The 26,187-nt window shown below is 35.1% G+C and overlaps 1 long non-coding RNA gene across 2 annotated transcripts in view; it reads left to right on the top strand.

The window, feature by feature from the left end:
* LOC122241391 overlaps nucleotides 1-26,187 on the top strand; it is a 105,727-nt gene that overhangs the window by 13,539 nt on the left and 66,001 nt on the right. The gene's annotated exons all lie outside the window — the stretch shown is intronic.

Consider the following 26,187-nt stretch of genomic DNA (forward strand, 5'->3'; position numbering starts at 1 on the left):
GTGGCCTGAGAACCTCCCGGACCCCACTCTGTTCCTGGGGATTCGCCCTTCCCACCAGAGCACCATCAGGTAATGAGCTGCGGAGTTGCAGCCTTTGTGCTCCCCTTGTTTACAGTCTTAATGGAATTTAAACCCTCTCCTTTCTCCTTTCTCCCTTTTCAGTATAGTCTCTGCAGCTGTTTCCAATTTTCCACTTTCTCTCCAGCTGCTCTTGGGGAGGGGTGCTGTTCTCGTATTCTCCCCCCTTCCCCAGTCTCCATCCTCTCTCTGCCCACAAAGTGGTTCCCTACCTTCCGCGGCTTCTTGCTCCCCAAATTCACCTCTCTGCGCCGTGTACCTGCCGAATTCTGTGGTTCAGGTTGTGCAGATTGTTGTGTTAATCCTCCAGTTTTCTAGGTGTGTAGGATGGTTTAGTGTTGGTCTGGCTGTATTTCATGGATGCAAGACACGCAAAAAAAAAACTTCCATGCTTCCGGCATCTTGGCTCCTTCATCACAGTGTAGATTCTAATGGCATATGTTCCCTAGGCTTCCAGTGCAGAAACTTTCAAATAGTAGATGTTTATGTTTGGGGCATTTTCCGAGAAGTGATAGAGAAGGCAGCAATGTCTTACCTGTGACATTACCTGTTACGTGCACATCCAGTATTGCCTGCTGTCTGACTCATGTAAATGGTATTTGCAAAATAACATCGTGCTGTCTGCAAGCTGTGACTGTGAACAGAGGGCCTTTGTCATTTTAAGGTTGTAAAAATGAACTAATTGGTATGTCTTATATTTTCCACTGTTTGAACAACAAATGTGTGTAGGTATCTATGATTGTAATATTTACCAATTAATCTAAATAGTTCATACTTAAGTTATAAAGGGTTTCAGGTGGTGTTAAGTATTATGTACCAACATGGCTGAGACATATTGCCCAAATATTTGGCCAAACACTATTTTGGATGGCTGTGAAAGCGTTTTTTGAATGATATTAATATACACGCAGATGGACTTTGAATAAAGCAGATTATTCTCCGTAGTGTGGGTGGACCTCACCCAATCAGTTGAAGGCCTTAGCAGAACAAAGACTGACCTCCCCTAAGCAAAAGGGAATTCAGTTTGCAGACTCCTGGTCTCGTGACTGCCAGTGTACCCTGAAGATTTTTGACTTGTACCTCCACAATTGTGTGAGCCAATTCTTTAAAATCAATCTCTCTCTATGTATACACACGTCCTGTTGGTTCTGTTTCTCTGGAGAGCCCTGACTAATACAGTGAGTATATCTTTAAGTCATTCTTGTTCAGACACCATTTAGCTTACCAGCATTTGTATTTCCCAATTTACACAGTGTTAAAGCGTATGGGGATTCTTATATTGTATCAAATGTGAACAGTTAAAATTTCAAATTCTTTTAAATTTGCTGTACATTCACCTAATTAATGGGGTAGTCTGATTGTCTCTAAAAAGTGTCTGAACAGAACTTACTAAATTTGAGAAGATGATGATTAAAAATCAAATATAAAAAATGGGAATCTTGAGATAAACAAACAGCTGTTGGTTGATCTATTACTAGTAGATAGGATTTATGTGGACTTAACAGAAGTGTGATTATTGAATGGCAGCAAAGATTAAAGTTAGTATCAATCCATATGAGGCCTTAGTTATGTGAAAGAAGCTGAGAAAAAGAAAAGAAAATCTAAAAAAAAAGAAAAATTGCTAGATTCTAACAAAGTTTAAAAAAATTCAATTATAGAAGAGAAGAATGGCAATTACTGATGACTATTCTTGAGTATAGAAACTGAAAATAGTAAGACAGAAATTGATGCTAAAAATAAGTAGCAATAAAGAATTCTAGATGATTTGAGTAATCTGCTTACTTATTTTATAAAATAGTAAATATTATCTTTTGGAAAAATTTGAATCTTGAATTTTTCTCTCACCTTCCTGTGAATCTCTTTCCTCTTTACCCTGCCTATCCTTTGGAATAAGACATGAGGCTTAGTGCCACCAGAGATAATGCATATAACCTAGTAGCATATCTAGCTAAAGAGTAATCACAGTTAATCCAAGATAGAACAGGGAAGAAACAGATCCTTTGGAGTGGAAGAGAGGAAAGAATTAAAAATTAATTTCTACTTTTCTCCTACAGCTCTTTTATCCTGGCATTTAACCTGTAGAATGTGACTCTTGTGAGGAAAAGAAAAAAGAAAAAAAGAAAAAGAAAAGCAAAACAAGGAAGGATTTTGTTGCAGGTTTAATTTGGGGCACAGAGATTGGATGTGTGTCATGTTCAGACTTTAAAAAGACCTATGGGCTATCAAGAATTGCAGCAGGGTCTAATCAACCTGGGGGACGATGAAGACCCCTGGAAGCATCATGGAGAGAATATGCCTTGAATTGTACCAGATAAAAAAATGGGGCAATGTAGGTTGTTGTATATAATACAGACACATATATATACACATATAAATATTACATATCTGTGTGTGTATATATATATATATGTATATATGTGTGTGTGTGTGCGTGCACACACAGATCTGAGCCATATTCCTTGCCTATTAATCACAAAGACATTTAAAATTTCTGCCCTACCCAGACACTTGTATCATAAGGACAGTGGTGAAAGAAAAAGTAAACAGACCTGTAAAGTTGTTTTACATTATAGTACATGGTGATAAATTGCTGGGAATTTTAAAGTTCTCAATCTACCTCTCCTTTCTTGCCCATCCTTGCAAGTCTCTAGGTTTTCAGTGGGACTTCAAAACAAAAAAAAAGAAGAAATTTAGATTAATTACAGATGACAAAATAATGGTATACAATACTTTGTATAATTTAATTTCTAGTTTATAAAAGGCACAGTTTAGTTCTTGGAAAATCTTGCCATACCCTGAGGAGCGCAGTCTTTCTTTTTAGTACTTTTTCTAAGAATAGCATCTGCTATGTGTCAGATTCATGCATATGAGAAACATGGAGTCATCTAGGTAAATTTGACTAGTTTACAGCTCAGCGGCCAAATGTATCTCAAAGTCCTGATGATTGAAACTTACTGAAAATATCCCATGCTATATTTTCAAGTTATGTTTTTACTATCTGATAGCCAAGACAGGATAGGTACTGTTGACTTGAGAGAAGAGCGCTAGTTTATTTATTTTTAATGTTTATTTATTTTTGGGAGAGAGAGAAAGAGAGCACGCATACACATAAGTGGAGGAGGGGCAGAAAGGGGGGGGACAGAGGATCCAAATGGGGCTTTTCACTGACAGCAGAGAGCCCGATGTGGGTCTTGACCTCGCAAATGACAAGATTATGACCTGAACTGAAGTTGGATGCTTAATCGACTGAGCCACCCAGGTGCCCCAAGAGTGCTAGTTTAAATAGAATAATTGGGGAAGGCATCCTTTGGTCAGAGGCCAGCTGAAAGAGGTAATGGAGAAAACTGACTATTGGGAGAAGAATGTTCCAAGCCAGGTACATGGTGTAAAGTCCCTGAAATAAGAGCATGCTTTGTGCATTCAAATAATAACAAAGAGGCTCATTTTTGGAACAGACTGAAATAAATAGAAGAAGTAGGAGATATTGTCATAGAAGATGGAAAGGAAACAGTTTATACAAGACTTTGTGCAGAATTTTAAACACTTTTACTGTTAATAAAACGGGAGTGATTGAGGGTTTGAGCAGAGACGTTATGTGATCTTTTTTCACTTTTTACTCTGAATATTTTCAAACAAGTCTTATATATTTTTACGAGCAACTTTTGAAAGTTTGTGACTGTCAAAGGTTTAATTCACATAAATTGTCAAATTTAGTGGAATAAAGTCATTTATAATATTCCATTGTTATCCATTTAATGCCCGTATATCTGTAGTGACAACCTTGTTTCATTACTCATATTGGTAATTTTATTTTATATCTTTCATTCTTTTTGGGAGCAAGAATTCCTGTCCCCTCAAAGGTCCTTCAGGCTGGACCAAGAATCGAACTGACATGAGACAGATTAACAGGAGAAAATCAAATTGGTACATATAGGGAATCCACATAGACATGGAAACTCCAAAGATAGGCACAATGAAGTATATGTGTCATCCTGAACTAAGGAGAAGGGGGTGGGTGTCTGGGACTTCAGAGGAAAAAATGCAATTCACAGGGTGATAAAAGAGCAGATGTTTGGTAATTTGATGTTTGCCCTACCATATACTTGGGTCATTCAGATAAAATTTATCTCTGCAAATAACCCTATTCTGGAAAGACCCCCCCCCCCCAAATTTAGATTCTTCTGTGTAGTTAAGGGAGGGTCTCAAGTGCCTTCAGCTCAGCTCAAAATAATCCACATGCCCAAGTGGCACCTTCTGAGGAGGGGTACTATTCTGAACCCCTTCAATTCTCATCAGTGTGTGGTTGAGTGCCCTCCCTAAAGAATGTGGTGAGAAAGAAACCTCAAGAGAAGGCAACCTGGCTAAGTGCGTAGGTGACATCCCTCACGACCCTGTAACATGAGACCACCCAATCAGACTGTATGTCTATACATTACCCATATATGGGAGACAAAGAAGTACAAAATATATAAAAGGCCACGTGGTGTTTGGGGCTCAGTTTTTCAGTAAGAACCCAACTGAGCCCGCGCTGGCACGAATAAAGTTCCTTCCTGGAAAGAAAGGCCATTGCGTCATGACTCTGTGTGAGAATTCTACTACAAGTGTAGCTAGAGGTTTATCAAATGTATCAATCTTTTCAAAGAACAAGCATTTGGTTTTATTGATATATTTGGTTCAGGATTTCATTTACCAATGATCTCATTGTTATTATTTTCTTTCTTTGGATTGTTTTGAGTTTCTCTCTTCTTTCTCTAAATAATTCTTTGGAGTCCTTTCTTCTTTTGTAAGATAAACATTTCGCCCTATAATTTTCCTTCTAAGCACTGTTTTAGTTGCATTCTATAAATATTGGTGGTATGTTTTCATTTTTATTAATTAAAATATTTTCTAATTTTCTTTGTGACTATTCATGGCTTGGTTAGTAAAATATTGTTTAGTTTCCAAATATCTGGAGATTTTCCAGATATCTTTCTATTCTTGATTTGCATTTTAATTTTGGTCAGAGAATACTTTGTATGATTTCCGTTCTTGAAATGTGTTCAGGTTTGTTTTATGTCTTGTGTAGGGTCGTTTTGGTGAATGTTTCATTTGTACCTGAAAGTGTGTTCTGCTGATCTTGGGTAGAATGTTTTGTCATTCAGTTCTTCTATATCCTTAGCGGTATTCTGTTTCCTACTCTCAACTCATGAGGGACAAGTGTTGAAGTCTTTAAGTACATTTTTAAATGTAGGTTTTACTATTATTGAGGTATGGTGAGACCAATAGGTCAGGTGATGACTGACATTGAAAAGATAGTTTGTTCCTCACAGCTTCCAAGAGAGGGTATGCCAGGCCACACAGAACTACACAAGGAAACATCAAGGTTGGTCAGGAGGTCGAGGGAGCAAGGGGAAAATATGGACAAGGGCCTTAATTGTGGTTTCTGTGGGGAAAAAAACAGGTGACATAGTATAAGCAGGTTTAAGAATTAGCTATTTTGAATAATTGCAGTGATCTCTAGGACATAGGAACTGTTGCTGGTTGCTGCTACCTAGCCCAGGTGGGTTATCAGTGGTCCTGACTGTAAGAGCCTGATAAAGAAGGCAGTTGGGGGATATGGGCTCTTGACTGATCAGTTTGCATATGAAAAGTGTGCGCAAAGACAAATAATTTACCATCTGTAGGAACTGACTAGCCCTTAGGGCACAGTCTCTTCAGGGTTAACAAGACTTCCAATGTCAAAGCCACCAGAAATATAGAAAGTAAAAAAAGACAATTCAACACCATGGGTGCATTTGTCTATTTCTCTTTTTACTCATTTTGATATTAGTTTCATTGCAAAGCTCTGTTATGTGCTTATACATTCAGCATCATCATATCTTCTTGGTGATTTACCATTCTTGTCATCATGTAAAGTCCCTCTTTTTTCTCTGGCAATATTCCATGTGCTGAAGTCTACTTTCTCTGATATTAACATAGGTGTTCTACATTTCTTTTGATTAATTTTGGGGAATTACTTAATTGAAATTAATTTTTGATTTTGTATTACATTTTTCATCTTGTAACTTTTAACTTATATATGTCTTTATACATAAAGTGTATTTCTTATGAGGAGAATATAGTAGGGCATTTTATAAAGTCAGCTGAATTGTCACTACTTTTAATTGAGATGTTGAGACAATTTACATTTAAGTGTTGCAATGATTGAATTTAATTTCCCACCCTGTGCTTATTTTCTAGTTGTTTTAATTACTCTTTGCTTCTTATTCCTCTGTACTTGGACTGGATATATTTTATTATTACATCCATTACTGAATTTCTGTTGTATCTATTTTTCTAAGTTTTAGAAGTTTCTCTAGATTTGGACTATCTTATTACAGTCTGCTTTTAGATAATATATCAGTTCACATATAGTCTACGAATCTTAGTCAACATATACTTTTCAATTCTCCTTCCTAGCCTTTGTCTTATTGCAGCCCATATTTTACATGTGTTATATACCCCATACCTTGATACTTTTTTTTATTTTTGGTCTTTAATAATAAACCACCTCTTACAGCAATTAAAAGTAAGCAAACTGACTTTTACATTTATCTTTATTTTTACCAATTCCAAGGTACTTCATTTGTTTTTGTAGATGTGTGTTTCTCTCTGGTATTGTTCCTTGTGCTTGAAAACTTCTTTGAACATTTTTTTGAAGCCAGGTCCGCCAGAAATAAATTCTAGCAGCTATTATTTATTGGGAAAAAATCTATTTCACTTTTAGTTATAAACATATTCTCACTGAGTGTAAATGACAGGTTTTGTTTTCTTCCACTGCTTAAAGATATTACAGTATTGTCTTTGAGGTTGCGTTGTTTCTGACAAGAAATCTTGCATATTTGTTTCTTTGCTCATCTATAGGTAATGTGTCTTTTTCTTTGGCTGCTTTCAAGATTTTTTTCTTATGTTTTGCCTTCATCAATTTAAACATGATGTATCTACTTATGTATGTATTGTATTAATTGTTAATAGTAAAAATATTTTTCTTCTATATCATCATGATTTGTTTACATGATTTTTTTTCCCACTGTTTGTTCTCAGTGTATTCATTTGAATGATTTCCACTAACCTATCCTTAAGGTCACTGATCATTTACTCAATTGTGCCAACATAACTCTCCATCTCTGGCATTATCACTTTCATTTCTAACATTATATTTGATTTAAAAGTTTTACCTCTCTACCGGGATTCTCCCACATTCGCACATGTCCGTGTTTTCTACTAGATTCCAAGCATATTGATTCTAAGCATATTCATTATTTTAAAATTCACACTGGAAGTACCTGGGGGGCTCCATCAGTTAAGCATCCGACTCTTGATCTCAGCTCAGGTCATGATCTTATGGTCCTGAGGTTGAGCCCTGCATCAGCTGAGCGTGGGGCCTGCTTGTTATTCTTTCTCTTCCTTTCTCTCTGCCCCTCCCCCACTTGCACTCTCTCTCCCTCTCTCTCAAAATAAATGAATAAACGTTTAAAAAAGAAAAAAATCACACTGTTAGTCACAATATCTGGATCATTTCTGAGTTTGATTCTGCCAATTGCTTTGTCTCTTGACCATGAGTTTGTTTCATTTCCTCTTATTTTGTTTGTGTGACTGTGTGTGTTTGAGTCAAATTTTTATTGGATACTAGGATTCATATGTAAAAGAGGAAAGATTGAGGTAAATAGTATTTATAACTGGAAATATGTTCTCCTCTTTCATGCAGTAGCATGGGGGTACTGAATCAATCTTGTCAAAATTCAAACTTAAAATTAGTCTACTGGTGCCTTGTACTTAGGTGGGGGACTGGGATTCAGAGAGCAATTCTTTTCTTTTTTTCTTAAGTTTATTTTATGTATTTTTGAGAGAGAGAGAGGAAGAGGGCATGAGTAGGGAAGGGGCAGAGAGAGAGAACCCCAGGCAGGCTCTGCACTGTCAGCACAGAGCCTGATGCAGAGCTCGAACTCACTAACTGCAAGATCATGACCTGAGCCAAAACCGAGCGTCAGTTGGCTTAACCAACTGAGCCACCCAGGTACTCCTCAGAGAGTACTTCTTAATGTTTGTGCTACAACCTCACTTTTGAACTATCCATGTATGCTGCACAACAGAAGAGTTCATTCTCTCTCTTAAAACATGACCTTTCCCCAGGGGTAGATTTCTGATGTTTGCAAATTTGTGTCTTGCTAGGATTCTGCTAGGGCCTGGGGCAGGAGGAAGACTGTTCCAGCCTCAATAGTGGGCCTCCAGTGTGGGATTTTCTCAGCATTTCTGTCATTTTCCCTATGGCAGACAGCCAGAATTCTGCCTTGTGTTTCTCTGGTTCTTGTTGGGGAGACCATTTTTGATATAACATCCCTGCCTTGGGAATTTTTCATCAGCTTCCTCATGGGTAGAGATCTTTCTTCTATATCCTTCCCTTTGCTCTTGGGGTTTGCTATCCCTCCCTTTGATGTGAAACGCTTTTCAGAGACAGTCCATTTTCTTTACAGAGGCCTGATCCTTTTCCCTATGCTTGCCACACAGAGGGGTAACTCTAGGTGTTTTCCAGCCTTGTCCTCTGTTTTCTTATTACTGTACCATAAGGTTCCGAAAGAAAGAGACCGTGGATGGGGGCAAACTCCCTTTGCATCTCATTCTCGTGGGCTCCACACTGTCAAATCAGCTCCCAGTTGGCCTTTAGATTTTTATTAATATTTTAGCTCATTTGATCCTCCTTGTTTATATGTTGGCCCTGCCTTTCTTTCTTGTTGAGAAGGTTTAGGCATGCAATTTCTTCTTAGGGGAAGGAGCTGTCCTATTTCAAACTACGTATGTGGCTCCCTGAAAGCTCAGCTTCCTTATGGGTTCAAGAAAATTTACAATTTTTTTTCTGGCTTACTTCTAGTTATTAGAGTAGAAATGATACTTTTTCAGCTAGCTACAAACAAGCAGAAGTGGAATTATCCTCTTATTTTCTTCAGACACATTCACTCAATTAATTCATTAAAATATTCGATAAATACATTCCAACAAATCCAACTGTGGACTCAAAATTAACTGATCAACTACAGAGTTACCCTCAAGAGCAACACATTTAGAAAAGAAATTTTGAGTCTGTCCTGCCTACAACTGATCCTATGTACCATGGCTGTGTTAAAATTCTTAAAATTGGACTTTCATCATGTAATGAATGGCTTAGAAAGTCACAATTAACTCCTACCAACATCTAACCTACATTTATTTGCCTTATTTTCAACTACCACCCAATTAGTTTTCTTCCTTATGCTTCCACAATCAGAATGTTCTTCCCCATTTTTTTCCCCTTCCAGAGACTTACAGCCTCCAAGGTTTCTTTACCAACTACTTAGTTCTCATCCAATATTGGTGCCTCTCAGCGCTTTTATAACACTAACGTTCTGAACCATACAACTTAGCACATAATTATAGAAATATATTTTTCTGTTTCTTTGTTTTTTTTTTCTCTGGGTCTTGGCTTCGTGGGAGGAAGGGAAGGAAAAGTAACTCCTCATAGTATTTTAATGTCTTCCATGTGGCCTAGCAAGTTCTGGTCTCCTGTATTTTTATGACAAACTAGAATATTAAGTAAATAAATTTGCAATAAACTCAGGAACAGGTCAAATATTGTTAAATACTCTACTTGAATAAATATATGGAATGCACTTAAAACCCTGAGGGACAAATATGTACTTTCTGACAGCTGGATATCAGATTAATATAGTGTACAAGTTTAAAGTTTCTAATATGAGGGAAAATGACACAGTAAGATTAATGGTTTTCCTTGCAACTACATTAATTACTTTGGGGCTTGATACAGCAATCATGGTCACACATGTTGTCATTTCAATATATATGTAGAATATAATGTAGGCAGATGTGCTCATTTTGATGATTTTAATCAAAGATCTATTTATGTGACACTTATCTCCAAGTTATTTAAATGTTTGGATAATCTAATTACACTCATTTTAATTATCAGTGTGGAAAGGAGAAAGAATGAGATTGCTCTAATTTCTCTCTTTTCTAGAATGATAACTCTTTCCAAAGAGAGGAGTTTGAACATGTCTGTGATGGTACTAATTCTTTACAAGTCCAGTCAGGGATAGACTTTCTAGAGAAATTGTGTGTGTGTGTGTGTGTGTGTGTGTGTGTGTATGTGTGTGTGTGTGTGTGTGTGTGTATACACAGAAAGTATTTTTGTGTGCCCTGATAGAGAAGACATAGTATGAAACTCTTTCTACACATGTACGTTGGGAAATTTGCAAATAGAACCAATTCCCTGTGCCCTGATAGAGAAGACATAGTGTGAATTTCTGTGCCCTGATAGAGAAGACATAGTGTGAAACTCTTTCTACACATGTATGTTGGGAAATTTGCAAATAGATATCTCTTACCAAATGAGTCAGTAGTTGCAAGAGTAAGCAGTATTTTTTTAAGTTATTTTTTTACTTATAAAGAAGTTGAAATGGATTGGTAATGACACAATTTGTGATTTAGAATATTCATCATTATGTCCATTACACGCAAAGTGAGGGTGGACTGACAAGAGGTCACAGGGTATAAGCTCTGTATAATTAGATACATTGGGTAACTTGTCTGCTCTTACACCCAATACATTACATTGGCTAAGGGTGACTTGATTTGTTAATGCATTATGAGAGATTTTACCAGGTGTTTTTCCCTTCCAAAGCCACTTAAATATTTATTGTCTGAGCAAGTTATAGTTTTCTTCAAGGTCAAAGATGCCTGCCTTTAAGTAAATCATTCTATTAGTCCCTGAGAATTCTTTCCTGTTCTTGTTCGAACATATAACTACATCCTTAAATTTCAGACTCTAATGCTCTTGCTTATAACTATAAACTCCAATATTGGCTGTTTTTAGCAGATACTCAGAGTAATATTAAATCTCATTTACATATTACAAACTGATTCCCAGTACAAAAATGGGTGGTTGGGAATGATGGGGATGGTGAGCAAAGGGAGAATGAAATTATGTGGGGAAAATCGATCTTGGTACCCTGCGGCAATAAGAAATTATTCATTAGTCAACATAAACCACCTCATTTAAATGTCTCAGATTCGCACACTGAGGAAGCAAAAGTCAGACATCTCTAAATCTTTTAACATGCATAAATATTGCATCAAGAGTATTAACAAATACATTTCTTTGATTGAATATTTTGTATTTTAATTTTATAAACCCATTTCTATTTTATATCAATTATAAGTAATAGCATTTATTAATGATTCCTGGTGAACTAAAATTTTTGCAACAAGGATTTAGAGATGAATTCTCATTGATTAGCCCAATGTTTTCCTTATTTTAAAAGATGCCACATTTCACCTACCTTTCTCTCTTTCTTCAGTACTTCAGCATTCAAAAGATGATATATACATCACTAAACAAATCAGTCAGGAAAATCAATTGTTCACATTATTTTTCTTGTTTCTACACAAAAGAATATCTTCCATAATGCCTCGTTCTTGTAGACAGTAATCACATCTTTTGACCCCTTTAGGCTTTTCTATAGAACTTCATAAAATTGCAATTGTCATGCCATCTTTATTTTACTCTCATATACTGCCAATTTAAGTTTTTAATACTATTAATTGTATCAGTTATTCCTCTTAAAGTTTTTGCTGCGAAGGGAAACATACAGCATACTAAATCCTAGGATAAAAAAAAATTCTAATTTAGAATAAACTCTGAGCCCAACCATGGAAGCAAAAAAGTTATTTATGTTCCTAGATGAAATAATTTATCTTGCTTTGAAAACACACTGATAAATATACACATATCAGATATACATAGAGATAGATTTAAATATAGGGCAGAATAAGATTATAGTTTTACTTCTTAGAATTTAAAAATAGTAATGCTCTACTGTTTTTAATTTCCAAAATGAAATAATAATAATTATAGGCTTTAAAAACATCTTTGTTATGAGTAGTTTTGGGGAGGGAAATTTATATATATGTATAAAATCCTTTCTTAATATACTACAGAATATCTTATATTGGTAATTATCAAAGTGTAGAGGAAGATTTAATGATAGTATATAATTTATTTTTGTGAATTTCTTTACAAAGACTTTAAAACCATCTTTTTTAAATGTTTGTTTATTTTTGAGAGAGAGAGAGCAGGGGAGGGGCAGAAAGAGAGAGGGACAGAGGATCTGAGTTAGGCCCTATGCTGATAGCAGAGAGCCTGATGTGGGTCTCAAACTCACGAACTGTGCTGTCATGACCTGAGCCAAAGCTGGACGCTTAAACAACTGAGCCACCCAGGTGCCCTCTTACAAAGTCTTTTTAAACTAACTTTACCTGAGGTAGAGAAAATGGAATTTCTTTCTTGTCTTTGTTATTATTATTCATCTTGAATATCTTTAAGTAATCTACCACATCTGGTGCAGTAAACACAAAAACTAAAATAGGGATGTATGTCCATTTGTTTTCAGCTGTCCGGGAGCCTATCAGTTTTTGTGTTCAGATATAGTTGTTTGGGTTTTACATGAAAATGCTATTTTATTTGCTTGTTATTTGGTTTAGCTTATATTTTCACCTATAAACCTGCCTATAATAATTATAAATCTGCAACTTATCAATTGGAAATATACGCTCCCAAATTACACTGTTACACCTCTGCAACAATTTTTCTTCTAACACTCGGTTGAAGGAAAATTAGACAAATACATTTTGCAGTAAAGTTGAATTGGCTTGTAAAAGAGGGTATTTATGAAGTGTATATATAAAGCTAGCATCTATAATACTTTAATGAAAGCATACACATACACCTATATGGTTAACTGATCAATAGGTCAACAGGAACACTTTAAAATTCTTGTCCAACCTCAGCTAACACTAGAGATTTGATAATGTGCTGAAGACATAATGATCTGGATAAATTATATATATTGTTCAGTACAACAGCCTTTAATGTTCTGATAGAATCCTAAATTCCCTCCTAAGGAAGTCAATTTAATGAAATAATGGAAAACTGATTAAAGTAATGTTTGCCATTGATAACATTAATATGTGGAAATTAGGGACATCGTAGCCCCCTCCTTTGTTTTACTTTGCAATCCACAGTGGAGTGTGGAGACTGGTGTGTCTCAGCATGTCTCTCTCCCTCAGCCAGTTGGTGGTGTTGGTGGCAATTCCTGTTAAGCATCTCCCCTTGTGCACATTACCAGATGTGAGTTCATGTGTACCCCACGAGCAGCTGGCACATTTTGTGAATGCTCCAACTTGCATCCAATGACAGGTCTCCACTGAATTCATGAACACATCACAGCTCCTGTGATTTTCCATCAAGTTTGACAGCAAACAGCCTTGTCTCTCCTCCACTGGTTTCCAATCACATTTCCTTGATCTCACAACAGTTGATTCCTGAACTATCAGTCTTGACCCTTTGTGTATAAAGCATCACTGGCCAAGGACAATCCAGAGAAGTCATGTGATATCCAGGGGCTGAAACCCTATTTTCTCTAATGTGAATCCAATCCTTGGATGGGAATCCTTGGAGGCTTCTTCTCTTCTCAATTTCTCCCACAATCCCTAAGTCATTCTTCAGTTTATATTTTAGCCAATATTCCATTAATACAATCTCATATGAATAATTATTTTCACTAAAGTTTTCCTGCTTAGATGACTATGTGTTTTTCTGTCCTGTTCTTGGATTCACACTGTATGTAGAAATAGGAATCAAAAAATTGTGCTAAGAAGATGGGCAAATTTGCAGTCTGAATTATATGATGCAATTATCAACAATTGAGATTCACTAATCTATATCAAACAGATGTGATAGGAAAAAGGGTAAAATAGAAATCATAGCCTTCCTACCTTACAGTGAGGAGAAATCTACCAATGTATTCTTTAGAAAACATGCTATTTAAGTTCTTCATCTTAGATACAGGGAGAATAAGACCAAGGAAGTCTGTTTCAGTTCCACTCACTATTCAGTATCCCTTGGCCTAATCTGACTTTTTAAATCACTTTTCTACTGCTTGGGATTCACAGACTATGGAGGATCTCTGGACTGTTTATATAAAGCATGTGGTTATAAGCACTATATGTCATACCTTGAAAGAATTTTTTAAAGTATAAGAGGTAGGATCTTTTGTCCCCATTATGAATGCTGAGAAAGAGAGAAAGAAAAAAATGAAAAGTCTTTGTTTCAAGTTAAACATCCTAAAAAGTGTTTCATTGTGTTAAATATGGTGTTTTATTTTAAGTAATATATTAATAGTTGTAATGAAACAATCTTAATTTCAAATTTAGAAGATTATATATCAGTAAATGAAAAAAGAAAACAAATCATTTAAAATAATGTCTTGCTCAATAAAAACATTTACTGAAAAGTTCAGCTAAAGTTTTAGTTACTGCATGAAAAAGCATTCTCTTTTCCCCTTATGTTCAGTCCTTGGTCACAGCCTCTCCTTCAATATTTTTTCCCTGTCTCTTCTTTTCTTTAGTTGAATCTCATTAACCCCCAAACTCAATTAATGGTGACACTCTCGGTAATAGAGAGTTATTTTAACTTCTTTGTATGGAATAGACATTTAAATCATCACTTTATATAAAATAATCTGAATATTAAAATTATGTTAAAGATTATATGATCTTTCTAAACTGGAGAATTTTCTTTGTGATTTGTCAGGGTCCTGAGTCTTCACTATGAACATGAAGTACTGATAATAGAGATAAGTGTAAACATTTACCATAGTGTATTTTACTTATTATTACCTTTTTTGAAAGTTTATTTATTTTGAGAGAGACTGAGACAGTGTGAGTGGGGAAGGAGGAGAGAGAGAGGGGGAAAGGATCCCAATCAGGTTCTGTGCTGTCAGCACAGAGCCCGACATGGGGCTCAAACTCATGAAACCACAAGATCATGACTTGATCAGAGACCAAGAGTCAGATGCTTAACCAACTGAGCCACCTGAGCACCCCTTATTATTATCTCACCTTTATGACTGTGATCTGTAAGAACAGTACTGGTCTTATATTACTTCTTACTATAGTACCTGAAATGTAGTAAATGCTCAATAAGTATCTGAAAATTAATGGTAAACTAAAGAGTGGCAAAGTAGTAATACCTGTTTCACCAAATCACTATATCACTTTTTTCTATGAAATATTACAATATTATGTTCTAATAAAATGTTTATGCAGTTATTCGCAAATATTAACAGAAATTCAAGATACATTCCTAATATGATTTCAGTCATCCACCCCTCCTTTTTTCTGTCTTAAAATATAAGTATAGGGTACAATGGAAAAACAAACCACAGGATACTTTATTACTCGTGTTCTTGGTCTTATAATTCAATTCCAGAACTCTATTAACTACTCTGGGCCATTTGAAAAACAAAACAAAACAAAACGAAAAACAAAACAGAACAAACAAAACTTACTTAAATTAGCTAACTGAATCAGTAAATCTCCTAAAAATAAAAGTATTATAAATTTCATTTTATAGGTTTGTGAGTCCAAATGTGAGACTGGAAACTTTTCATTCAGTGAAATGAAAGCACATCCATTAGTAAAGAAGCAATGGAATCAGAGAAAGCTAAAGGAAGAATGAGTGAGCAAGGTCGTTTTAATGCCTCCAAATGGATAGCTTAGATGTCAGCCTGAATCTTCACGTACAGGCAGCAGGCACACACCAGTGGCCTCCTGAATGACACAGAATTTAAAGAGGGGAGTTGACTAGCCTGACCCAAACTCTTTTTATCCTGGGTACATAGAAGGAAGAGACCTAAGAAAGTCAACTTATTCATATATGCTGACTTTGTGACAAATTCAAGATTTCTACTGTTGAAAAAATTGGTTCAACCCATGGGCTTGAGTCAAATTAATCAAGGTTATGACTTCACTTATTATTTTAAAATGGAGAGGCTTTGCCTTTGATCTTCACTGGCAATGAATTAGAGCAGAGGCAATTATGAGGAGTAGAGAAAGATGAAAGAGAAGAATTGAATGCTGTTTAAAAGCCAATCATGTATTTACTTGATCACATGCTGACTAGATGTCATTAGAACCTGTTATTTGTACTTCAGGATAAACTAGACTTGGTTTTTAGAAAGAAATAGTCCTCAAATTGGTAGAAAAGCCTAATTCTAAACTTTTGTTATTGCATTTTTTATCATATGTGAAAATATTACCCAATTTTAATTCATAAGTATTATAATATTTGGATAGCTAATATTTTAATAATACCTCTGTCTTTAAATTTTCTTTTTAAATTTGAGAAAAATAAACTATTTTTATTTTCACAACACAGCATTTTTGTTGTAGATATGAAAGCAACTATTGCTTTTATTGCGAATCTCAATGTTAATTTATATTTGTTTCAGGATAGCATGAGTCACAACATTTCAGATTTTTTTCATGCTTACAAGTAATTAATTGTATTGTACAACTACAGTGGTAAGACAATTCCAAATCTTGGTCCAATAATTTGAGTTTCAATGTCATTTTAATTACTATTAACATTATTTTTAGTCATAAGTGAGGGATATCACTATAACCAGCTATGTAAGAGCTTGGAGCTTGAAAAAAAAAAAAAGAACTTGGAACTTATTCTCCTCAAAGTCCATATTTAATATCAGCTCTACCAATTTCTTATTTTATAATTACCTAGGCTTATTTTTAGAATGTTTTAAATACAGTTTTTCTTATAGTATGTTGCATAGAACTTTATTTTTTTATTCTAGGTGATTTTTATTTATTAAACTTTTTTAAATTTTTTCATTTTTAAGAGACAGATTATGAGCAGGGTAGAGGGACAGAGGGAGGGAGGGAGAAGAGGAGAGAGAGAGAGAGAGAGAGAGAGAGAGAGAGAAAGAGAAAGATTGAGAATCTTAAGTAGGCTCCACGTTCAACATGAAGCCTGATGTGGGGCTCAATCACACAACCCTGGGATCATGACTTGAACTGAAATCAAGAGTCAGATGCCCAACCTACTGAGCCACCCAGTCACCCCTGATGCTAGGTGCTTTTTAAAAATGCCTCTGTATTTCCCCCATAGTGTTAGAACTTTTAAAAATCAGTCATGTATAAATAATCAAAAAGTGCTTTTATATTCAATATGGTGTATGAAATTCATTTTTAATATATATTTAAACTAATCTGTGTATTTCATTTGAGTTATTATTGATGATATTTACTTTAAAATAATGTGGAATAATAATTTTGCATTATATGTTTGTTGGGCACTAATTTTTAATCCACAGTTGTTTATATATGCTGTTTGAATAAAAATTATTTCAGTAAATTTTCTACACTATTTTTCTACATTTTAGAGTTGTAACTCTAATGGATTTATATAGTTGTTTCCAAGTATTGGTGCTTCAGAAGATTCAGCCTTTTGACAATCATTTCATATAGCTGTATTAAGTCATAGCTTAGAATTAGATAATCTAAATCATTTTAACTTAACGCTTTTCAAGAAACTCATCATTCACTAAGCATCTCAGTTATTTGTCATCTTGAGAGGATTAAGAAGTGTGCTGACTTATTTAAACTGTTTCACAAATTAGATCAAATAAAAGATGATGTGTGAGAGAAAACTTAAAAGAAAAATATCCCACAAGTGCAACAACAACAAAAACTTTTTTCAAAGAAATAAAACATTTATAGAGTACAGTGAAATGAAACTATATCCAATTTCTTAGTAAATATCTAATAACTTGATTTGTGGAAGTTTAATATATATCTTTGTTTACTTATTTGTTTTTATGTCCAAACTTAAACCACCCCATACTCTGAACCAGGTACTCAGACAAACTGTATCTGCTACTTGGTCTTATCTGTCTTTAACTTAAAAGAGCTTCAGCTACAGTTACAAGTTTTTGAAAAATTATGGTAAAAACGATCTTCCCTAGTGGATCAGGAATGGTTTGTAAAGAATCTTTTTATTTTTATGAAGTTACTACAAACATGAACCACAGATCAGCAATTTTCTAAAAACTAGATTATAATGAAACACATTAAAACACAAAGACTTCACACAATAGTATTTTTATTATAGACTATCTTATGCTGCTTCACAATTATTACTATGATGTAAATTATTGTTGATGTTCATACCATCACATACAAGGATTATATACATATTCTGGTTTCATATGCTGGGTGTAATGAAAGCATAATTAGTTTGTATAGCAGATATATAATCCCATCTTTAGGTATTAGAATCCCAGACAACCATACACACAAGTAGATATTACCATAAAGACTTTAGACCAGTACTTTGTACTTCATAGAAGTTTTAATTTTTGGTTTTCAATCCACTGAATATATAATATGTGTTTCATATATCTAAGCACCTGTTAGATCTTTATTTGGCACCAAAAATTTTCACCAATTTAAAAAATGTGAAAACTAAGAAAGACCATCATTTAATTATGATTGGTGTTGCACATTAGAAATAGAATTTCTGGGGCTGGAAAACAAACAATACAGTGCTAGTCATAACTTCTGCCTTTTTTTTTTAAGGATAATTTTAATTTGGTAGCATCACTTTGCAATGTAATGCTTAAGCTGTAAAATAATCGACTAATAAGGAATTATTCAAGGTAACTTTTCAGGCACAACTGTCAACTAAGAAAAAACAAAAAGCTATTACTACAAACAAGAGAGGTTAAATGTACATGAGCCAAAACCTAAGCGGTTAGTCAGTAATAGAACAAAAAATAGACGGAAATGGAAGTAATGTAGTCATATTAGTCATATTACAGTGAGTCATATTACAGTGTAGTCATATTACAGTGAGAATCACTTAATCAAATATTCACTAGTATATCTGTACTAGTGTTTGATAACCATTATCCCTTCTGATTGCTTGGTGCCCATTTCACCATGAAAAAAGACATTATTAAGCATGCAGAAGAGATTTCAAAGTTAAAAAACCAAAAAACAAGCCCAAACCACCAGGACTGTGTGGCATTACATGTATTAGCTTAGGTAAAGTAGAAAATTTCTTAGACAATGATAGAAAACTTGAACTTCTGTAGAATCACTAAAAAAATTAAGCCAGTACAAATGTTGCCACAAAGAAACCAAATAAAATAGCATTTTCTGTTTTGTTGGTTCCTACAAATATTCAAAGATAGATAATCATAGTATTTCATAGTATATTTTCAGAGAACATAAAATAGGAAATATTCTAAATAATTTAAGAAATGAATGTAACCATAATATTGGAAAAATTTTTAGATAACCATGAACATAGAACCAGCAAAATAAAGTTTTATATGCACAAAAATAAATATATTATGAATATGTTGAATATTTTTAAAGAATTTGAAGTTGGTTCAACATAAAATAAGTAATTCATAGTTATTGGATCAAAGTTTCCACATTTATTTGATGTAACAAGAAAGTTTAGTGGATGTGCTGAATATATAATCAAAATTAAAAATCCAATTTCTTTACCATATATCTATAACCAATAGTTGGAAATTGATTTAGAAAAAATGCCTGTGGAGGATGTTGTGATATATTGACCATATTTCCTCTGCACGAATGAAACACTCTCTGAATAACCAGCTGATGGGAGTTCTGCCTGCAGATAGCCCTGCTGTCACCTCCTTTCAGAAATGGCCTCAGCCAACAGAAAGATACTTTCACCAAGTTCACACCTGTTCCCAGCCTTCCCACATACAGTGACTCTTAACTTTGATAGGTATGATAACATTGTTTTCTCTCTAATCAATGTTAAGCCTGGTCAGAGGAGGATGGACACTCTTTCCTGAAGGAGATCACTTTTTGTACTCTGCTCACAGGACTTACCTATGCTCCTTGATGGTGTATGGAAGGCTGCAGTGTGATTGATCATCACTGAAAGAGATCACATTCTAGAATAGAGTAATTATGGCCCAAAGAATTCAAGAGAAAACAGGGTTAGGAGATGTGTTGTTCTGCAGCAATACTATACAATTCTGAATGGTAAATTTGACATGGCCAGAAAAGAAATTTTCATTAACATTTCCCTGCATACTTTTGGTAAGATGTCCATTTGTGGTCATCGCTAAGAAAACTGTAACAACTTTGAAGAGAATAATTGGAAACTAGTATTCATGATGGGGGATGCAGCACCTTGGGTAAGGATATAATCAGCATCAGAATGAAAAAATGCTGAAAGAAACTGAAAAGTCAAGATCTATATTACATTTTCAAAAGTTCTCAATTACCATGATGTTATAAACAATAACTGCATTGGTACCCTTTGTTCATGATGGCACGCACACACATTTAACAATAAAGAATATGAAGAGTTGTTTCCTGGATCTAAACAGTAAAAGATAGTTCCTACATGTTACAAAGAATCTTCACAGGCAAGACAGGACAATAAGCAAATACTTAAATATCTTTATCCATTATTCTAAATCTTCATCAAAAAAACATTCTACTTCACATGGATGCATAAATCTTGTAATACATTCTTGTAAGACTTGTTCAGACAAACAGGAGCCATGCAAAAATATTTTCCACGGGACACCCTAGAATTGATCCTATATGGTGCTAGGAAATATAGTTATATTAAAAATAAAAATAATTTCTACTTTACATCCTGTATAAAGATCTATTTTGCATCAATTACATACTTTACATTTTTGTAGACAAAAACATGCCTTTATGAACCTGAGACAAAAAAGATTTAGAAAGTAATACTAATGTGGTGATGGACCAGTTGAATGAGAATCACCCAGATGCTAATTCAATTGTTTATATTAATTTTTTAAATTTTTAAAAAAGTCTTTCCTCACCCATATTCATATGGATATTTGTTTTGAAATGATAATGTAGCTGTTCCTGCCCCTCTAGTTCCTTTTAGAATTTATTCAATGCTGACGCTGCATACATCATTACTTATGGTGCTGCCTCATCTACTATAAGTAATGGTTCCCAATGACTCTCTCAAAATTGTTACTGTGCTTTCTTAATGATCACTGTAAATGTACATTTTGCCTTTCCAAGTAATCAACGGTTGGCAGATTATGTTGAATATACAACATTAGTATTTAAGGTAAATGGGACAGATATTGGTGCTCTATCCGTATCTACTAATTATTTACTGTGTTTTATTTTATTTTGAATATTGCAGGCCTGCTTGTCTACCAGTTGTCAGCACCTGTGCCTCTTCTCATAAGACCTTTGTCTTGTCAAAGAAGAATGCACTACCTATGTGAATTAGAAGCCAGATACTGGGGACATAGAAATGCTTCCCCATCAGCCCAACCAATGAGTGGCAGAAGCTGGTGCATAATCTGGCAGCTCCATTATTCATTTGGTAGACTTATTCTGAGGTGTTTGTTCCTTACTACCTCCTAAATATTATAACATGATTGACAATTTACTCTGCTGATTTTTTCCCTTTCTATATCAATTCTATCCAAATTCAAATCTATATATTAGTCTCTCAATATTTCTATGATATTTTATTGCATAACTACCAGCACTTACCTTTTTGTCTCAGGCTCTGTTTGGGGGGAAACCATATATAAGATGATATCATTTGTGGTCCTAAGCAAAGCCTTAGGATTGAGTTCTGAAATGTGATCACTTTTCAACCAGATTAAAAAAAAAGAAAGAAAGAAAGACACTGTTATCAGTAGTAAGGAGATAATGATAGTCTCTGGCATGGTGATTTGAAACAGAATGCAGGTAAAAGAGGAAATACTTTCTTATCTAGAACCTCTAACATTTGAGAGCTACAAGGGGAAATTAAATTATAAGAAATAAGTTTTTTGTTTTACTTTTTTATTTTTTTTGGCTAACTGCTATTGATTCCCTGAAAGAAACAACAAACAAACAAATAGGAACTGGTGAGCCATCTATGAATTCAGAGCACACTGTGAAAGTCATAAGCCTTCTGTAGCAGTGAAACTCTCATCTCCTGCAGTCAGAAGGCAGACTGTGCAGAAAACTGATGTATAATTTGGTTGTGAGTATTTGTTGGTCCCCACATTGGGAGATTCCTGAGTGAAATCTGAAACTACAACTCTCTGCCACTCTGACACCTCCCCATATGTGGAAGACAAGGAGATCTAGGTTGGTAAGTAACCATTTTAATCAGCAAGGGAACTTATATATGAGGTTTGTCTTGGGTGGCCACAAGATGAATAGAGCTCTGCACCTACCTGCCAGACTCTGAAAAAGTTTTTGTAGAAGCTTTAAATTGAGTTCAGTCATGTATTCAGTCCAGATGGTGTCAACAGTACATTGCTCTCTCAAGGCTGTGTCTATAAAACAGCTCCCAGTGTGGGGATGGTGGGCAGAATGCATTCTAAGGACAGGAGAGGATGTGAGGAGCCTCCTATCACTCACACTCAGGTTGCAGACCAACCAGCAGTCACATTTTCTTGCTGACCTCTTCCAACAAAATTAGCAGGAAAAACTTCATTTATTTAAAAGTAATGACACTGATAGGGAAGGAGTAATACCTGAAATAGGAACACCTCAGTGGATGCATTTGAGAATCTTGAACCCCCCAGATTTCCGTGAACCCCCTAGGCTGCTGTAAGTGGCTTTCTTGCTCTTGCTAGAGGATATCAAATTACCTTTGATTGGAAACCATGAAAAAACAACTGAGGCATAGGACTTGTCCTTCTGAACTTCTGACCTCAATTCCCACTGCTATTATTTCTAGAGCAATCATGAGGGCCAAGTCAACCAGAACATGACAGGGGCACCATAACCAGGGTCTCAGACCCCTCAGGGATAAAGATCTGGGTCACCCTATGAGGCAGGCAACTAAAGCCGGCACCTAACTTAACAATGAGGGATATCTGGAATAGATGGTGGAAGAGGGAAGATGATAAATACCAGTTGCATCCCCAAGACCAAAACAGCAAGGTTACTATAGCTTATATAAACTAAACCTTTTAATGGAGATCTGTTTTTTAAAGAATGTCACTAGCAGTCACCTTGGGAAATCAGTGATAAGATGGAATGAATTTAACATGGGCTATGAATGTATCAGTGCCCTGCCTATATCAACTTGACACATCATTTCCATGCACATCAGCTCAAGGTTCAATTGCCTGCAACTGTATCTCTGTATCTTTGGCAGAGAGCATATGAGTCAAGTTTCAACCAGAGAAGCAGAAGTAGAATCTCTCTCTCTCCTCTCTCTCCAAGCATTGGCCATTGGCTTGGCTTACATGATTGCAAGAGTGGGCTAAGAACGTCTGAAATCCATAGGGCAGGCAGAATCAGGAAGGGGAAAACTCAGCAGGCTGGAACACATGAACAAGGGTCAAAGCTCTTGCTCACAGAGAGAATTTCTTCTCTCTTGCAGGAAGTCTCAGGCCCACATGTAAAGTCTTTCAACAGATTCCATCAGGACCAGCCAGATTATCCAGGATAATCTTTACTTAAAGTCAGTGGAGAGGAACTTTAATTACATCTGAAAAATCCCTTAACAGCAGTACCTAGAATTACGTTTGACTGAATAACTGGGGACTGGAGTCTAGTCAAGTTGACATATCATAAAAGCCTTAACAGAGGCCTTTCCCTAGCAGAAAGAGGACACTCTCCCCACTGGCGGGCCAGGCTGGCAGAGCCAGAGGTTTCACTGGCACCTTCCAAAGAGCCCTCAGCCACAGATGAATGAGTGTTGGTGGGATGTAGCACAGCTCTCCAGCCCCTAGGGCAGACTTACTCTAGGCTCTGTATCCTGCTCTGGCTCTCAGAGTTTCTGAGTGGGATTTAGTTCCATTTGCCTACAGGTATACTGGTTTGATAATCTACTCTTTAGTGACACTTTCTACTCCCCTACTGGTTTCTCATATGATCATCTTCCAAATAAACTACTTTCCCTGGAAACCTTCCCTCCAGGTTTACTCTGAGGGAAGGCAAACAAAGACAGTAATACATCACATTACTGTTAAAGCAGTCAAGAAAATATTGTTTATTTTAAATTTTCTTACATCATTATATTTAATTATTGCTACCTTTATGAAAAAAGGAATAGTTCATAGATTCAGAGATCTCAATTGGAAAATTTTGAAAATATCTATCTCAGGACAATATATATGTTAATGCAAAAATATGCCTTGTTCCTTGTCCTTCCATGATTAAATTAATGGTGTGAGTGTACACATGCTGATTTTCTGAGCTTCCATGCTCTGAGGAATATATTTGAGAGGAATATATTTATCAGAGAAAGAATGTTGATGGCTAAGCAGGACTTTTTACTACAAATGCCATATTTACATATTTACATAGCCAAGCCAATTTACAAAGTTCTGTCATATGTATTTGCATATTTTTGCTCTCTGAAATACTGAATTAGGCATGAAAGTAGAGTGAGAAGGATTGCATAGGAATGGGTACTTTGATTTGGCTGGCTAGTAAAAATTGGTTAATTTTCTATTAATAAGTAAGATATTTCTCTAAAAACTTACTAATAACTGATAATTTTCCTGATCTTCCAGTGTATAATTTTAATCTGTAATGTGGATTTAATGTCAAGTGTACCTTTACTAAAACATCCTTAAATTGCTAAAGATCTCATTGCATTATGAAAACATTTTGTTCCCTTAAACTTGAAATCCAGTCTACTTTCTCTGAAAATTATTCTATCCCCCTGCCCCAATCTACTGCCTGTGGTAAAATGTAAGTTATTGCTATGTATTAAATGAGGTTTATAGAAAAATTCAAGACATCTTTTTAGTTTGTTCTCATTATTGTGTGTGCTAAAGTAAAACTAAACCAGTATGACTACAGGTTAGAATATTAAAAAGTGCATGTTCAAGATTATTAAAGTATTTCTGGCAAAATGTAGCAATTTCCCTGCATTTACCTTAGTGAATTATGGGTTATTTAATGGATTATTTCACAGTAAGAAATGAAACTTATTTCTTGGAGCAATTTAATTTGTTCAATCGATTAGTATTCTTCGTCATATCATATTTAGAAAAAAGTATCTACTATAGTTAAAGATGCCAAAATCCAGTATTGTAGATAATTGAAATTAATATTTGAATTTGAATTAATTTGAATTAATAATTGAAATTGTAGTATTGAAAATAATTCAATAGACACTGTGTCTGAGACTCTTAAGGACAAGTGTGAAATTGTTTTATCTTCATTTTCTGGAGCTCTGGACAGCTGATTGAGACAGTACAGAGAGCATCTGCTGGAGGGTAACTCTTGGGATACTTGTCAAATTGATTGTGTTCAGAAACAACTGAGACACAAAAGGAAGAGAGTTTCTAATCACATTGCATTTAGAATGCTGTTCAAATCAAGAAACTATGTAATTTAGAACTAAATAGCTTTGCTTGACATTTTAGGATTTTTAATTAACAGATTATTTTATTAGCTCATATATTTCTCTCCAGGTGACTGAAATGGATTTCCACCCAGGCTTTGATTCCATATGTCAAGAATTTTTTTGAATAAATAAATAACATACTGATATATTAATTCTGATTCCATAAGCAGACTCTTATACCAATGGCAGAATATAAAAGTCATTCCACTATGCTATGCCTTTTTTTTTTTAAGTACATTGCCAGTGATTTTGTTTTGTCTGTATGATTACACCAATTTTCAGGGGCTAAAAATCATGCATACCTTTTAAGGTAGTTGACTTTTCAAATAATAAGACGAACAATTTAGGCATTATAAAATTCTTTTTTTTTTAATTTTTTTTAATGTTTATTTATTTTTGAGACAGAGAGAGACAGAGCATGAATGGGGGAGGGGCAGAGGGAGAGGGAGACACAGAATCTGAAGCAGGCTCCAGGCTCTGAGCCATCAGCCCAGAGCCCGACTCGGGGCTCGAACTCACAGACCGCGAGATCGTGACCTGAGCTGAAGTCGGACGCTCAACCGAGTGAGCCACCCAGGCGCCCCAGGCATTATAAAATTCTTGATAAATTGAAACATATTCCATTTTTTCAAGCATATGCACATTTTGTCATCTTATATCATTGTCATTACTTTCTTCCATTGTGAGAACTCTTTCTTCACATAACTGAAAATAGAGGTTCATACACTATCAGAAGAAACCTAAGAAGTGCTAAATTCAAACAGAATCTTGTTTTTGCTATTGCTAGATTTGTTGTTGACTAAATGTCTGGAACGAAAAAG

This window comes from Panthera tigris, chromosome C1, assembly GCF_018350195.1.
Source record: "Panthera tigris isolate Pti1 chromosome C1, P.tigris_Pti1_mat1.1, whole genome shotgun sequence".
Taxonomy (NCBI): Eukaryota; Metazoa; Chordata; class Mammalia; order Carnivora; family Felidae; genus Panthera; species Panthera tigris.